The sequence below is a fragment of the Budorcas taxicolor genome, chromosome 1 (assembly GCF_023091745.1).
Source record: "Budorcas taxicolor isolate Tak-1 chromosome 1, Takin1.1, whole genome shotgun sequence".
Taxonomy (NCBI): Eukaryota; Metazoa; Chordata; class Mammalia; order Artiodactyla; family Bovidae; genus Budorcas; species Budorcas taxicolor.
In genome coordinates this window covers 122,600,952-122,614,103 of record NC_068910.1, presented here as the reverse complement: position 1 = coordinate 122,614,103, position 13,152 = coordinate 122,600,952, and the positions used below count along the sequence as shown (strand labels likewise).

The following is a 13,152-nucleotide window of genomic DNA, read 5'->3' as shown; positions in this document are numbered from 1 at the left end:
ATAGTCCGTGGGAGTCACAAACAGTCAGACACAACTGACTAACACTTTCACTCACTTTACTCATCAACTGCCCTCTTTCCTCCCCAAATGGTGAACTAGGTACTCACATCACTTAAAACTGTCCGGATGGAACCCATCCTGACTCACACAACCCCTTGCCTGACACAAGGCAACATGTATTGACTGCTCATTCAGTATTAAGCTCTGTGGATCCAAAGATCAAGTCCAAGCTTTCTCTAAGAGCTCAGCATCTGGTAAAGGAGACACACAAACATCTCAGGGTAGCTTGGAGCAACTGAGACTCAAACCCGAGTGCCCTGGACTGGTGTTCTTTCCTTTACACGGCCTTATTAGGAGGGCATGGGGAGACGATCACACAGTGCTTTTGGCAAGGGGACTCTTGTGGCGTTCGTTTTTGCCCTATCTGCACACAGGGCAGAATAATGAAAACAAAGATTAAAAAAAAAAACAAACCCCAAACTCTTCTGTTTGTCTTGAAAATTGTTGAATCTGAATGATGGGTACACGGGGTTCATGATTCTCTTCTTTCTGCTCTTGTGTATTGAGTTTTTAAATAATACTAAAACTTGCTTTCTCTGTAGGATGACTAGAACAAGGTTGTCCCAAATCTCCTTAGTTCTTCACCAACTTGCAGGACACCCTTCCCCCGCCATCCCCCATGTCACCTCAATTAAGCCGAACAGCACTGTCAGGCAGGTTTCCACGAACATCCAGGTTCTAGTAATGGAGGGCAGTATACCCCTCTTCAATCTTCAAAGGCTCCCCAGTGTTGGGCCAAAGAGGAAGTCCCACCCCTTTCTTGCGAAAGGATTATAAAACCAGCAGCTTATCTCAAAAGCCAAAGTAGTAATAATCATGGTGGCAATAATGGTGACATCTAGCACCCCCTCTGAGTCAAGAGATCTTCCAATGAGAGAAGGTAGATAACGCAGTTCAATGGCCTCTTGCTTGGACTTGGGAAATATTGAGTCTGGGTTTTAAGCATCTTAGGGGCCCCAGGCATGGTGCTCAATAATCTGTTGGCTGATCAATTGAAAGGCCACTCTTAAACGGTTAAGAACATGTCTTTGGGGCCATGTGGAAGATGCCTGGAGGCACAAATAGCACTGCTCTCAGCAAGCTTTACTGCTGGGTCTTTGGAGAAGCAGCTCAGTGCAAAACTTCAGTGACTGAAGGGAGGCCGGATGAAGCGGGCATCATGAGTTTCAGAGGGTGGCAGACAGGTCAGAACCCCCGCCCGGGGAAGGGTCTCACACCTTATCTTGACTGAGTTTCAAAGAAACAAAGCCTTATTCTCATTTCCCCGTCTGGACCATGGTCGTCAGTGCCAGCACTTTGATTAGCCTCCTTGTGTGGGGAAAATGAGTTCTGCCTGCCTATCATGGTGGGTCAGGCTGGTCCTCTTACCTCCTGACTTTGAAAGCTGCAGAACTCAGCAGTTCAGGAGCCACCCTATTCCGCGGCCATGGAGACTTTGTCAAGAGAGGGGAGGAGGGTAGTGGTAAGTAAAATTGGGACCCTGCCCTAGTTCCCACAGGCTTTTTCTGGAGAGAAACTGCTATAGAGGACTCAGACCGCCCTGGAGACTTCCTTCCACCAGCACTCACTGGAGCCTCACGTGGCGAGGCCCACACCACACCTTCCGGCATAACCTACTCTAACAGGGACCATGCCATGGGGAGGTCCTGGCATGGCCCCCACAGTACAGAATGCCAATCCTTGTACAAAAGGGTGTGTTTTAAATATCACAAGATATTTATAAACTCAGTGCTTTTTTTTCTTCCACCAAAAAATCACGGGGAAAAAAGCCCCCCAACCCCGCAAATGCTTTGTCAGAGCATGTATTTATCTTTCGGTTTAGCAGACAAGGCCCCTAGCCTGGCTGCGCCTACAGAAGCTGGTCTGGGATACCCCATCAGGACTCTCGCTGTACCTCCTGGAGGGATAGCGTGTGACGGGGTGACTCAGGAGTGAAGGCTGGATTTGGTAGGAAACACAGGCCTCACCCTCACATGTTTACCAGTTTTCTGTCCTCAGCCTCCACAGGCAAACTGAGACAAGGGCCAAGCCTCCATGTGTCGATGGTCAATAATCAGTTACAGCCTTCCAGACGCTGGAGGGGGAGCCAGAAGACAAGAGGGGGCAGGGCGCACCACCCTGATTCCAAAACTAACAACAAAAGCAAGAACAGTTCGTCTGTAGAGAATTCATCTCTGAAGAGTTTGAGGAGCACTAAACTCTTTGGAAAAGACCCTGATGCTGGGAGGGATCGGGGGCAGGAGGAGAAGGGGACAGAGGACGAGATGGCTGGACAGCAGCACCGACTCGATGGACGTGATCTGAGTGAACTCCGGGAGTTGGTGATGGACAGGGAGGCCTGGCGTGCTGCAGTTCATGGGGTCACAAAGAGTCGGACACGACTGAGCGACTGAACTGAACTGAAACACTCCACTACACTAGCGTTCACCCTCTTGGTAACAAACCTGGACAGGTACTATTAGTCTCCACTTCCACGGGGTACAAGTAGGAAGAACACTGAATGGCAGGCTGCAGATGGGAGGGTGGGCTCGGCAAAGAGCAAGCCAGAGGAAGAGGTGGGAAGAACTGAGGTCACGGGCGTGGAGTTTCTACAGTCTGAGAGCTCACTTTCCAAGGAGGCCGTGTCTTCTTTTTCCTGTGTACTGAATTCTGAGCCACCCGCCTGGTGTCCTTCGGAGTGAGAAGGTACCAGCTGGCCGTGGCTCTGTGTTTACTCCACCCAGGGAGCAATGAAAGCTGGGGTCTAAGTTTCAGTCCCTGCTCCCCAGGGTTGGCTCCCTCTCCATTCACCACTGCCTGGTTAGCAGTTTTCAGCCTGGTTCACCCAGATGGCCCAGTTGACCCCATTCATATGCAGTGCCCTTTCCTCTGTGGTCCTGAGGCGGAGCAGGGTTGAAAGGGCCCTTTTCTCTGCCCCTGTTATAAAATCCATCATTACCCCATCCCCAGAGAGCCTTGCAATCAAGTGACTGGTGAGGACACTGAAAACTGGGGTTCCTGCCACCACACTCCCAAGAAATCCTTGCTTTTGAGGCTGACTGCAGAACGAAGCACCTCTTGGCAGGGAAAATGCTTTTGCTCTGTTTGTGCTGGATCGTTCTTCCTCCTGAATGATCACAAACCAGCCCCGGTGCTGGATCCCCCTCAGGACTCGGCAGACACACTGGGGCTCGGGCAGCGCCCTCAGAGGCTGGGGGAGCTGTGGGGCCGCCGGATGTGGTGTGAAGGAGTGCAGCCTGCCCTGCTCGCCCCAGAGGGTCACTTCCCCGCAGCTTGTCCAAAGCTCCAGAGCAAGTAAAACAAACTCCTGAGAAGGAAGGCAAACAGCCTGATGCAGGCTCCTCCTGTCTCTCTCCTTAAGAGTGGGACAGAAGGTCTGCTCCGCTGATATTTCCAGATGTGGAACCAAAACACAGGCAGCAACTGACAGTTTCCCAGCCTGGGCTGAACTCTAGTAGCGCCAGGGCCAGGCGTGTTCCATGGGCAACGACAGAGCGGCAGCATTGCAGACCCCTGGGTTCAGCACAGGTGGTCTCAGCACCTTGTACCCCAGATGGATGGGGTGGGGGCGGCATGCTCAGAGAAGGCCATGCTTAAAAAATGACTCAAGGAGATGGCTAAGTGAAAGAAGCCAGTCTGGACTACATGTACTTGTGATGCCAACTACATGATATTCTGGAAATGGGCTACAAAGACTGTACAAAGCGCAGTGGTTACCAGCAACTGGGAGAGAAAAGGAAGGAAGGCCAAAGAGGTGGAGCACAGGGGATTTTTAGGCAGGAAAAACTATTATTCTGTCTGACATTGTACTAATGGTGGACACGGGTCATTATGCATTTGTCAAAACCATACATTGTATAACAAAAAAATGAGTCTCAATGTAAACTATGGACTTTAATAATGATGTGTCAACACTGACTCATCAATTGTAACAAATGCATTACACCAATGTAAGATGTTAGTAATAGGAGCAATTGGTGGGGGTTGAGGGTATGTGGCAACTCCCTGTAATTTTCACTTAATTTTTTATTATTAACCTAAACTGCTTTTTTTTTTTTTAAGGCTATTAATTTCTTTTTAAGTTAAAAAACAATCTGGAGGGGAAGCCCTGGACCATTCCCAGCAACCTGAGATGCTATAGATGTTGGGTCTGGGGATCTCGGTGGTGTAATTTCTCAAGCACATTTATTGCCAGCATGAGACCTCTTGGGATACTGGTCCCTATTTTCACTCTTCCTTAATTTCTAAATCTAGAACCAAGTCAGAAATGACTAAGATGAAGTCAGATCTACCCCCTCATGGGCAGACATCCAAACCTGCTCTTCCTTGCACTTGCAGGCTGTCAACTCTGCCACTGCAGAGACCATGCCTGCTTCCTCTGTGCCCAGCACAGGGCCTAACTCCCACCAGGCCCCCATGTGTGGGGAACTGAACCACTCTCAAATTCCTCCAGTGCTCCTCACGTCACAGATGCAACAGGCTAGGGTTAGGGTATGTGGAGGGCGTGAGGGTGTGTGGAGTTTTCTCTGAATACAACAACAGAGAGTGTTGAGCAGAGAAGTGACCTCGCCTGGCTCCTCTTTTGCAAGCTGACACTGACTTTTCTATGAAGGATAGACTATGGGCAGGGAGGTCAGAGGTGAGTGAGGCAGGGAGAACACTTAGGAAGATATCCCAACAGACTAGGTAAGCAAATGTTGATGGAAGACAAGGATGGTGTGAAGTTGCAGGATTCTAAATACATCTTAGAAGCAAAGCCAAGATCATCTGCCAACTTATAGCGGAGTATGAGAGAAAGAACAGAGTCAAAGGGGACTCTCAAGTTTGGGGCCTAACCAGTAGAATGGAATGTGCTGAATCAGGGAAGAGGCAAAGGAGAAGCTGGGTGGAAGCTGTTCCCTCAGTGACCAGGCCTGAGGACTGGTATAGACGGGTACCTCTGGGCTGGGGCCTTGCCCCAATGTGGGCTCCTCACTTTCACCATCTTCTCATTCCCTCATCATTACATAGCCTTGGGCCACTGGGGTTCCATCAGTGCATCTTCTACCTACTCATCTTCCCAGCCACCCAATCCAGCAAGAACACTTCTTCCAATCTGTTTTTCTTTCCTTTCTTATTAACAGCCACCTTCTGTGAATGTTCACAGTGCATTTTGTGTGCTTTGTATACAGTATCTTGCTGCCTTTTTGCAACAACTTTAAGAACCTAGGTTTTCAGAGTTTAGGTGTCTAGCCCAGGGTTATACACCTAGCAACTGGTAAAGTCATGTACAAACCTGAGCCTGTCTGGTCGCAAAGCACCTCCTTAAATAGGATGCCACTCAATCTCCAACCTGGAAGTGGCCCCAGAAACATTGCTGCCCCCTGCAAAGACCATGTTTCTTCCGCACCTTTGTCTAAAAAGATTCACTCCAAGCCTCTGTTCTCTCAGGTGGGGTCCCCCTGACACTCCTCAGATTCCTCTGTTCCTTCCTCTCTCAGGATCTTCTTGACATGAGATCTTTTCTTCTCTCAACTCCTGCTAGATCCTGAGACCTTCACTGTCTTTTCCCACAAGAGAGGGAAAAGCAGCTTGTCTGGCAACCTAACTGGCTTCAGTTCAGGCCCCCACTCTTAGAGAACAAATACACTTATATGTGGAATCTATTAAAAAACAAAAGGTACAAATGAACTTATTTACAAACCAGAAGTAGAGTCACAGACACAGAAAACACATTTATGGTTACCAGGGTACAAAGGGGAAAGGAGTAAATTGGGAGACCGGCATTGACACATGTACACTGCTGTATACAAGGTGGGCTTCCCTGGTGGCTCAGGTGGTAAAGAATCTGCCTGCAATACAGGAGTTCCAGGATCTATCTTTGGGTCAGAAAGATTCCCTGGAGAAGGGAATGACTACCCACTGCAATATTCCTGCCTGGAGAATCGCATGGACATAGGAGCATGGTGGGCTACAGTCTATAGGGTCACAAAGAGTTGGACGCAACTGAGCAACTAAACATATACATAAAACAGATACCTAATAAGAAACTACTATATAGCACAGGGAACTCTACTTAATACTTTGTAATGGCCAACATGGGAAAAGAATTAATTCACTTTGCTATAACCTGAAACTAATACTGCAAATCAACTATGAAAATTGTGTTGAAAGTGTTAGTTGCTCAGTCATGCCCAATTCTCTGTGAACCCAGGGGCTTTGTGACTCCATGATCACCAGACCAGTCCACGGAATTCTCCAGGAAAGAATACTAGAGTCGGCTGCCATTCCCTTCTCCAGGGGATGTTCCTGATCCAGGGATCAAACTCAGGTCTCCTGCATTGCAGGCTGATTCTTTACCATCTAAGCCACCAGGGAAGTCCACTATGCTAAATCAACTATACTCCACTAAAAATAAAAGAAAACAAAATAAACATAGCCAGAGAAGCAGACGCAGCCCTTGGCCCAGACTGACCTCTGCCTGTGCCCTCAAGTGTCTTTTCTCCTAACTCATCTTGGGTAAGCACAGATGCCAGAGGCTTTTGAGGTGAGTAGAACCTTCTGCATCAAAAGTGTTCCTTTGTGCATTTCTCTGTATCCTTATAGTGCCCCGAGAAGGCATCTTGTGAAGATGAGGTAATAAAGGCTCAGAGTTCCCATGATTTCCTCTTGGTTATCCAACTAGTTGGTCACATAATTATATTTTAAACCCAGGTGTCCTGAGTCCCATCCCCGCACCTCCCCACACACACACACACACACACACACAGCCAGAACATCCTGGCTTCAGGTTTTCCACATTTGTTAAAGAAAAACAAGGAACCGAGGGCAACTGCAGGGTCATCACAGGCGAACCTCCTGGCTCTCTGAAGCCAGTAGGGAGAGTGAGTCGGTTTCGCTCTGCAGGTAACAGCCTGTAGAACTCTTTCTGCTGACTGGTCTGTGAGTATTTGCCTGGCAGGTACCATCTCCTGTCAGTTACCTGTCTGTCAAAGTTGCTACTTCCTTCCCCAGGGTATTTTTCTGCACAAGCTGCCACTTCTGACCAGGAAAAGTATCTGCTGGGCAAAACTCCTTTTCCCCCTCACCCCACCAAGGCCCAGAGGACCTACTTGATCAGACTTGCAGAGATCCGAGGAGCCCGTGGATTCAGCTGGCACCTGCAGTGGAAGTAGAGACTCAGACAGCCAGTTCAGATGATGTCCCAGAGGGAAAAAAAGCCGGGAGACACATTCCAAGAAGAGACCCAAGATAGCAGCAGCTTTCAGCACTGCCTGAGGAGCTGGACATCAGCTGGGTCTTAGGACCCGGCTTCCCTCATGCCTTGACTGCTGCGAAGCCAGTCAGGACCTTCCATTTGTGGCCCCAGTTTTCAATTCATGTCTCTTAAAGCAAGTCTCACAAAGGCCACCACTGGCCCCTTGTACTTTGTTAGCTGCAAAAGAAACAGTTTTCACAAGCTAAGGGAGCTCTGCTTAGAGGGAGTGATTGTCTGGATACTTTTTTTTTCTTCTCAAAGCCTGAGTTTTGGATTTAGCAGCCAGCCGTGCAATCTTGGCTCTGCCAGTTACCAGCTGTGAGACCATAACAGGTCCCTACAGTCATTTAGGCTTCAGCTCCCTTATATGCTGAGTAGGATCGTGCTGCCCATCTTCACAGGACTGCTGGGGGGTTGCAGGACAGTGCTCACAGGACTAAGCACAGCACCCTGGTGTGCAGCAGGTCTCACTAAATGGCAGGTCTTGTTCTCATCAGAAAGAGGATGGAGGCAGGCAAGGCTACCTCTTTGGCTCTGGGATCTGCTGGTCTCAGCCTGTCCTTGGGATCCATAGATGATTCCCTGAATGGGGAATGATTCTTCCCTCTTGCCCTGAAGGAAGGGCGCCTGCTGCTCACGTATGCTCGCCCTCTTAAGAGAGCATCTCCACATGTACGCAACTCTTTGTAAAATCAGGGGAACAAAGATGAACTCCATCACAATACTGCCTTCAGCAACCTGTTCGTTCTTTTCACCCACACTCAAGACCTTTGTGGTGTCTCAGTGACAGGGAATTGGCTGCCAACCTTCTTGTTCCCCTTTGGGTAGGAGAGCTGAGCTCCCCACCCCTACTCTCTCCCATTGTTGAAGACCACCCAGTGAAACATGCTGGCAAGCTGCCACCGTCCAGGCAGGCGAAAGCCAGGCCTGATTACCCAGCCTGCGCCTCTGGAACAGAAGCCTACAGAACACAAGGCACCTGACTGTGGGGCTTTCACCTGGCGCTGACGCGGTCTTCACGACGGTGAGACCACCAACGCTGTCCAGGAAGGGCTGCAGGTGACTGCTTGGCAGGCCTGTGCAATAGAAGAGCCATTAGACTCTACCTCTTGGCTGTAACACAGCGGATTTTTATGTAACTTGTTCACTACAAAACATCCATTCATAATGACAGAAGTAAACAGTCATGAGTTTCCATCACTTTATGTGGTCTCACTTGCAAAAGCAGGTACTGTGTTGACCGACTACATGACGAAATCCTCCTCACGTGAGCACAGGTGTGTAAAAAAAGGACGCGCTCCCATCACACCTCTGTGGGATGATAGTCATCAGACTGAAAAGTGGGGGAGATGCTTTGTGAAGTAATTAAGAGCAACCTCTGCTTTCACAGAAAAGTAATAAACTCAGAACCCCCCAATTTTCCTCTCCAATTAACAGTGACCCACACCTAATAAACCTGCTGGGATTGTAATGTTAGGTAAATTCAGGCTAGTAAAGCCACTTGGCTGGGACTATTCTGGAAAAATATTGGCAGGCCAGGAGAGGTGAGGGAGTTGTCCCTTTAAGAGTCCAATTTCAGCCTGGCCTGGGCAAGGGGACCTCCAAGGTCAGCTGGTTCCACACACCCTCCTCCTCTTACCTGGAGCTCCCATCCTGTCTAAGCCACCTCTTAGCAGTCAAGGAGGGTCCTGGGAAAATGGAGAGCCCAGGAACTTTTCTGTGTCCCTAAAATAAACATCTCCTCACTTCCTACTCTGGGAATGACTTTGGAACTAAGCAAAGCTACCCCAGACAGTAGAACAAAGGGCAAACAAAACTGAAAAGTGAAAAGGTGAATTCAGGCACATCTTTCTGGCATTCACAGCTAAAATCTGATGGGATGAGAAAGAAAAGGCAATCACGTGTTTCTCCTTTGCCCCCTGAAAGCTATCAGTCACTGCTTTTAGATCATGGTCGAAGACTCACATTTCTGAGATTCTGTTTTCAATGCAGAGATTCCAGTTTTTAACTTTACTAAAATTAAAAAAAAAAACAAAACTCTGAACTTGAAATAGCCTGTCTTAAGAATTCTTCAGCCTATTATCCTCTGAGGAAAAGTCCATTTGCAGGAAGGATGTTTCAGTCCTGCCAGCCCCACCTTGACCTCTAGGACAGCCTGAGATACTAGCTCTCCCCACTCCAGAAGCCTCGCTTCACTACCCAGTCCAAGATCTTTCACACTGGAGTCTGCATTGCTGTGCCTGCATGTCCCTTCCCTGCAGTCATGGAATTCTGGAAGGTGCAGGCTCTGGTATTAGTCCAGGCACTCAATAAAAAACGTGTTGAAAGGATGAAGGCTCCAACCAACACACGAGTTATCATCACCCTCCTTGTCCACTGATGTCCAAACTCAGTTTGGAGGTACATAAGCATTTCTTTGCCGTATTTTCTGCTGCTCAGCTCCTTTTAGATGATTTTTTAAAAAATTCAACCCATATTATGCACTTTCCTGTTACTAACCAGGAGAAGTAGTTGAGACTTTTCTCAACATTTTCTCTGGCAAGCAAGGTAAGTTCATTGTGTATCACGGGCTCTCATTTTTCTCCTGTGATTTCAAAACTCTTACTGCCCAGTAACTTTGTCCCAAACATCAAAGACCTTCTTTGAAGATAAGGCCAAATTCTCCATTAGGAAAAGACAAACTATTTCCTAATTTTATTTCAGAAGATGGAATAAAGATGGAAGATGGAACGACATGGAATCCCTCTAGGTTTTGTGAGATAAACATTGCCCGGTACACCAGACCAGAAGGCATTTGCTGTAATACCATTGGTAGACACATGAACACAGGGCTTTCCTCACCCACACCCAAGCAGGACTTTTCCACAGTAGTCTTAGACTCCAAACCCATAGTAAATGGTTTACATCCAACAGGTTGAACAGAATTTGGCTCAGGAAAGGAGAGTCCACTTGGTCACCCGAAGGAAAAGAAGCTCTGACTACAAGAGTATCTGAGCTGAACCAACCTGTTTTGTCCAGATTCCACTCAAAACTGGACCCTTCCAATACTGAAGGATGAGAAACATTCTATCCTCACCTGGCAACACAAACTATGAAAATATGACTGACCCAAGCAGCCAGACATATTAGACTGTGGGCAGAAAACCTCACCTGCTTCTTCTACTTCATTGCTGATAGCCTCAGATGGTGTGAATGTTGACAAGACTTCATGGGTCATGGGTTCCAGGAAGTTTGTTCCGGGCCTGAGGAAAAAGAAAGTGTCTCAAACAAAATAAACAAACACTTTGAAAGTATTTGCTTTTTAGAAGGTGCATTGCTATAAACCAGACTAATCCATTTTACAAATGAGAACACGGAGAAAAGGCAGTTTTTTCTAAATCATAGGCTTCCTTACATCTCCAGGTACCTGGCCCTTTGCTAGAAATGGAATAAACAATGGATGAAGAACAAGGATTACATTGAAACCAGTCACTGATCTTATAAAACCATTACCGTTTTCATCAATATTTACCAAATATCTGTTAAGAACACATTATGAGCAGCCCTCATACAAAGTAAGGTGGACTAACAGGGAAGGGGTTGGAGGTGGTAGGGCAGCAGGTGAGGAATGACCCCCCCACACACCAAAATCAAGGGTCATCTGATAGATGGGTCAGGCTGGAGTAGAAGGGTCCTGTCAAGGTAAGCATCATGAGACACAGCCACATGTGACAGGGCTAAGAAATTTAGATTGTAAACTTAGAGTGATGACTTGTTTATGGGACTGATGAAGGATGGATGGTGGCAGGGGGTGGGCACGCAGGGGCATTGGGTAGACAGCGGGGAGTCCAGCCATGTGTCAGCACAACTGTCCAGGGCATGCAGAAGCATGGTGATAGCAGGAAAGGAAAAGACGGAGGGATGGTAGAACAATAAAGGGAAGGGCAGGAGAGACCGGCAAGCTGACAGTAGTGATGGAGACACAGGAATTGATCGGTTCGGTGGATGGAGTCAGTGTGAACGGAGTCCACAGCAGAGCCAGGGCTCCCATCCAAGTTTCCTAATCCTCAGGGCAGTGCCACTTGAGATGGAGCCTTTAAGCCTTACTTCCTGATTCCACCTCCCCTTCTCTACCCATTTCCAACCCCGAGGGCTCCAAGGAGGCTAGAGCCCTATTTAGGAAGGCTTTTTGTAAACATGGATTTCTAGATTAAAAACAAACACCATCTTCCATCGCACCCTCCAGCCTCAAATATTTGATTTAGCCTCATAAATGAAAATATTACATGTAAAGCCTCCATGTGGGAGCACTCTCAGGATTTAGCTTGTTCCCAACAATAGCAAAGGGGACATACAGGCTGGATATACCTGTTCTCTATGAGCCTTTGGTCAAAAGTATAGAGACACTTCAGGCCTGTCTGACTACAGAGTCTACACTTTTATTGCAGCTATGTGAAAAGTTTGTATGCACATGGATGAACGGAGGCAGTTGTGTTATAGTACAGGAACATGAGTAATTTTAAAACACATTTTATTATTAGTAGATGCTTGTACAATAAATAAAAATGGCGGGGGGTGGGGGGTGGGATGGAGTACTTTGGAGAACCGTCCTTTGACTAACAAAGCCTATTCAGGGACAAACAAGCTCCCAGTTTGGGTGAGGTCTGATATACTAGAAACCCCTGCTAAATGGCTTGCTGAATCGAAGCATGGAGATGACAAGAAGTTCCATATGTTAAAGTAAATGCATTTTAAAAACAGTAACAAATCACTTTCACTTCTCTCCCTCCCCAATTCCCATTCCTCCACCCACCTTATTTTCCTAGATAGCAAGGAGGCTTGGAATTTGCAGGAAAGAAAGCAAACTCCCAATGTACAATATCTTCTGGTGCCAGGTTAATACTTTCTTATTCAGAGGCCAGAAAGTACCGGAAGCAATTATCTAGTACACTTGGGTCCTCTTCAGCTTCTTCTCGCTTGGTTAAAAGATACGGAAGGAAAAACTCTTATTTCTTAACCATCCTGGGGACTTTGTCAAAAACTGAACTCAGATCCCCAGGGTCCCATGGAAGACTATGACCACCAGGTTCACATCTCACCATCCCAGCTTACACCCTGGGGATCCCTGGCAAAGTCCACTGAATTATTCTATGAGTAAAATCTCTTACTCCTTCTTAGGGTATGGAAACCACAGGTAAGCTGGTGAAGAGAACTAGAAGCCCAAACATTTGAAAGAGCATTTCAAAGAAAGGAAAATTTCTGGACCCATTTGGAGGAGGGAAGAGAATATAAATTACCCTCTTAACACAAGTTGACCAACCAATCAACAGCTAAGCAGGGTTCTCTCTGTTCCCCCCTTTCCCATCCCAGCTGTGGTCAAGGAAGCAACTATCCTGGCTTCTATCAACTTCCTCTCCCCAGTAAAGCCAACGCTGTGGCTTGGGTGATTTCTCCTGAGAAAATGTGTCTTGTAATGTTACTCTTCTGAGATCTCTTGACAGAGGGTGAACAGGACAGTGTCTCAACCCTCAGATTTTATAGGTGTAGATGGCCTCCAGCTTCTTAAAGAGCCAAGCTCTGAGCAGTAAGTGTGGGCAGGAAATGTCAGCAAAGCAGCAACTCTTACTTCTTTCATTTTCCATACACTCACTCAAACACTCATGCCGCAGGAAAACTGTAACTCCAGCGCTGTTCCCCCCACCTCCCCCCACCTCTGTCCCAGGGACCCCAAGGTGCTTCACGGTTACCATGGGAACCTTCTGGGTTTCAATTATGAAACCATTAAAAAGTACCAATTATAAGACCTCAGAAACGTTCCTGGGAAACCTGTTACACACCTCAAAATGGTCAAACTCTTGCCTCAGATTCACTTTAAG

The 13,152-nt window shown here is 47.4% G+C and overlaps 1 protein-coding gene across 1 annotated transcript in view; it reads right to left on the bottom strand.

Annotated features, from left to right (window-relative positions):
- The window catches only part of BOC (BOC cell adhesion associated, oncogene regulated), a 74,341-nt gene that overhangs the window by 59,324 nt on the left and 1,865 nt on the right, over positions 1-13,152 (bottom strand). Inside the window, exon 2 of the mRNA XM_052637277.1 lies at positions 10,448-10,539. The gene's annotated coding sequence lies outside the window, so the exon portion shown is untranslated. The remainder of the gene's footprint in view (positions 1-10,447; positions 10,540-13,152) is intronic.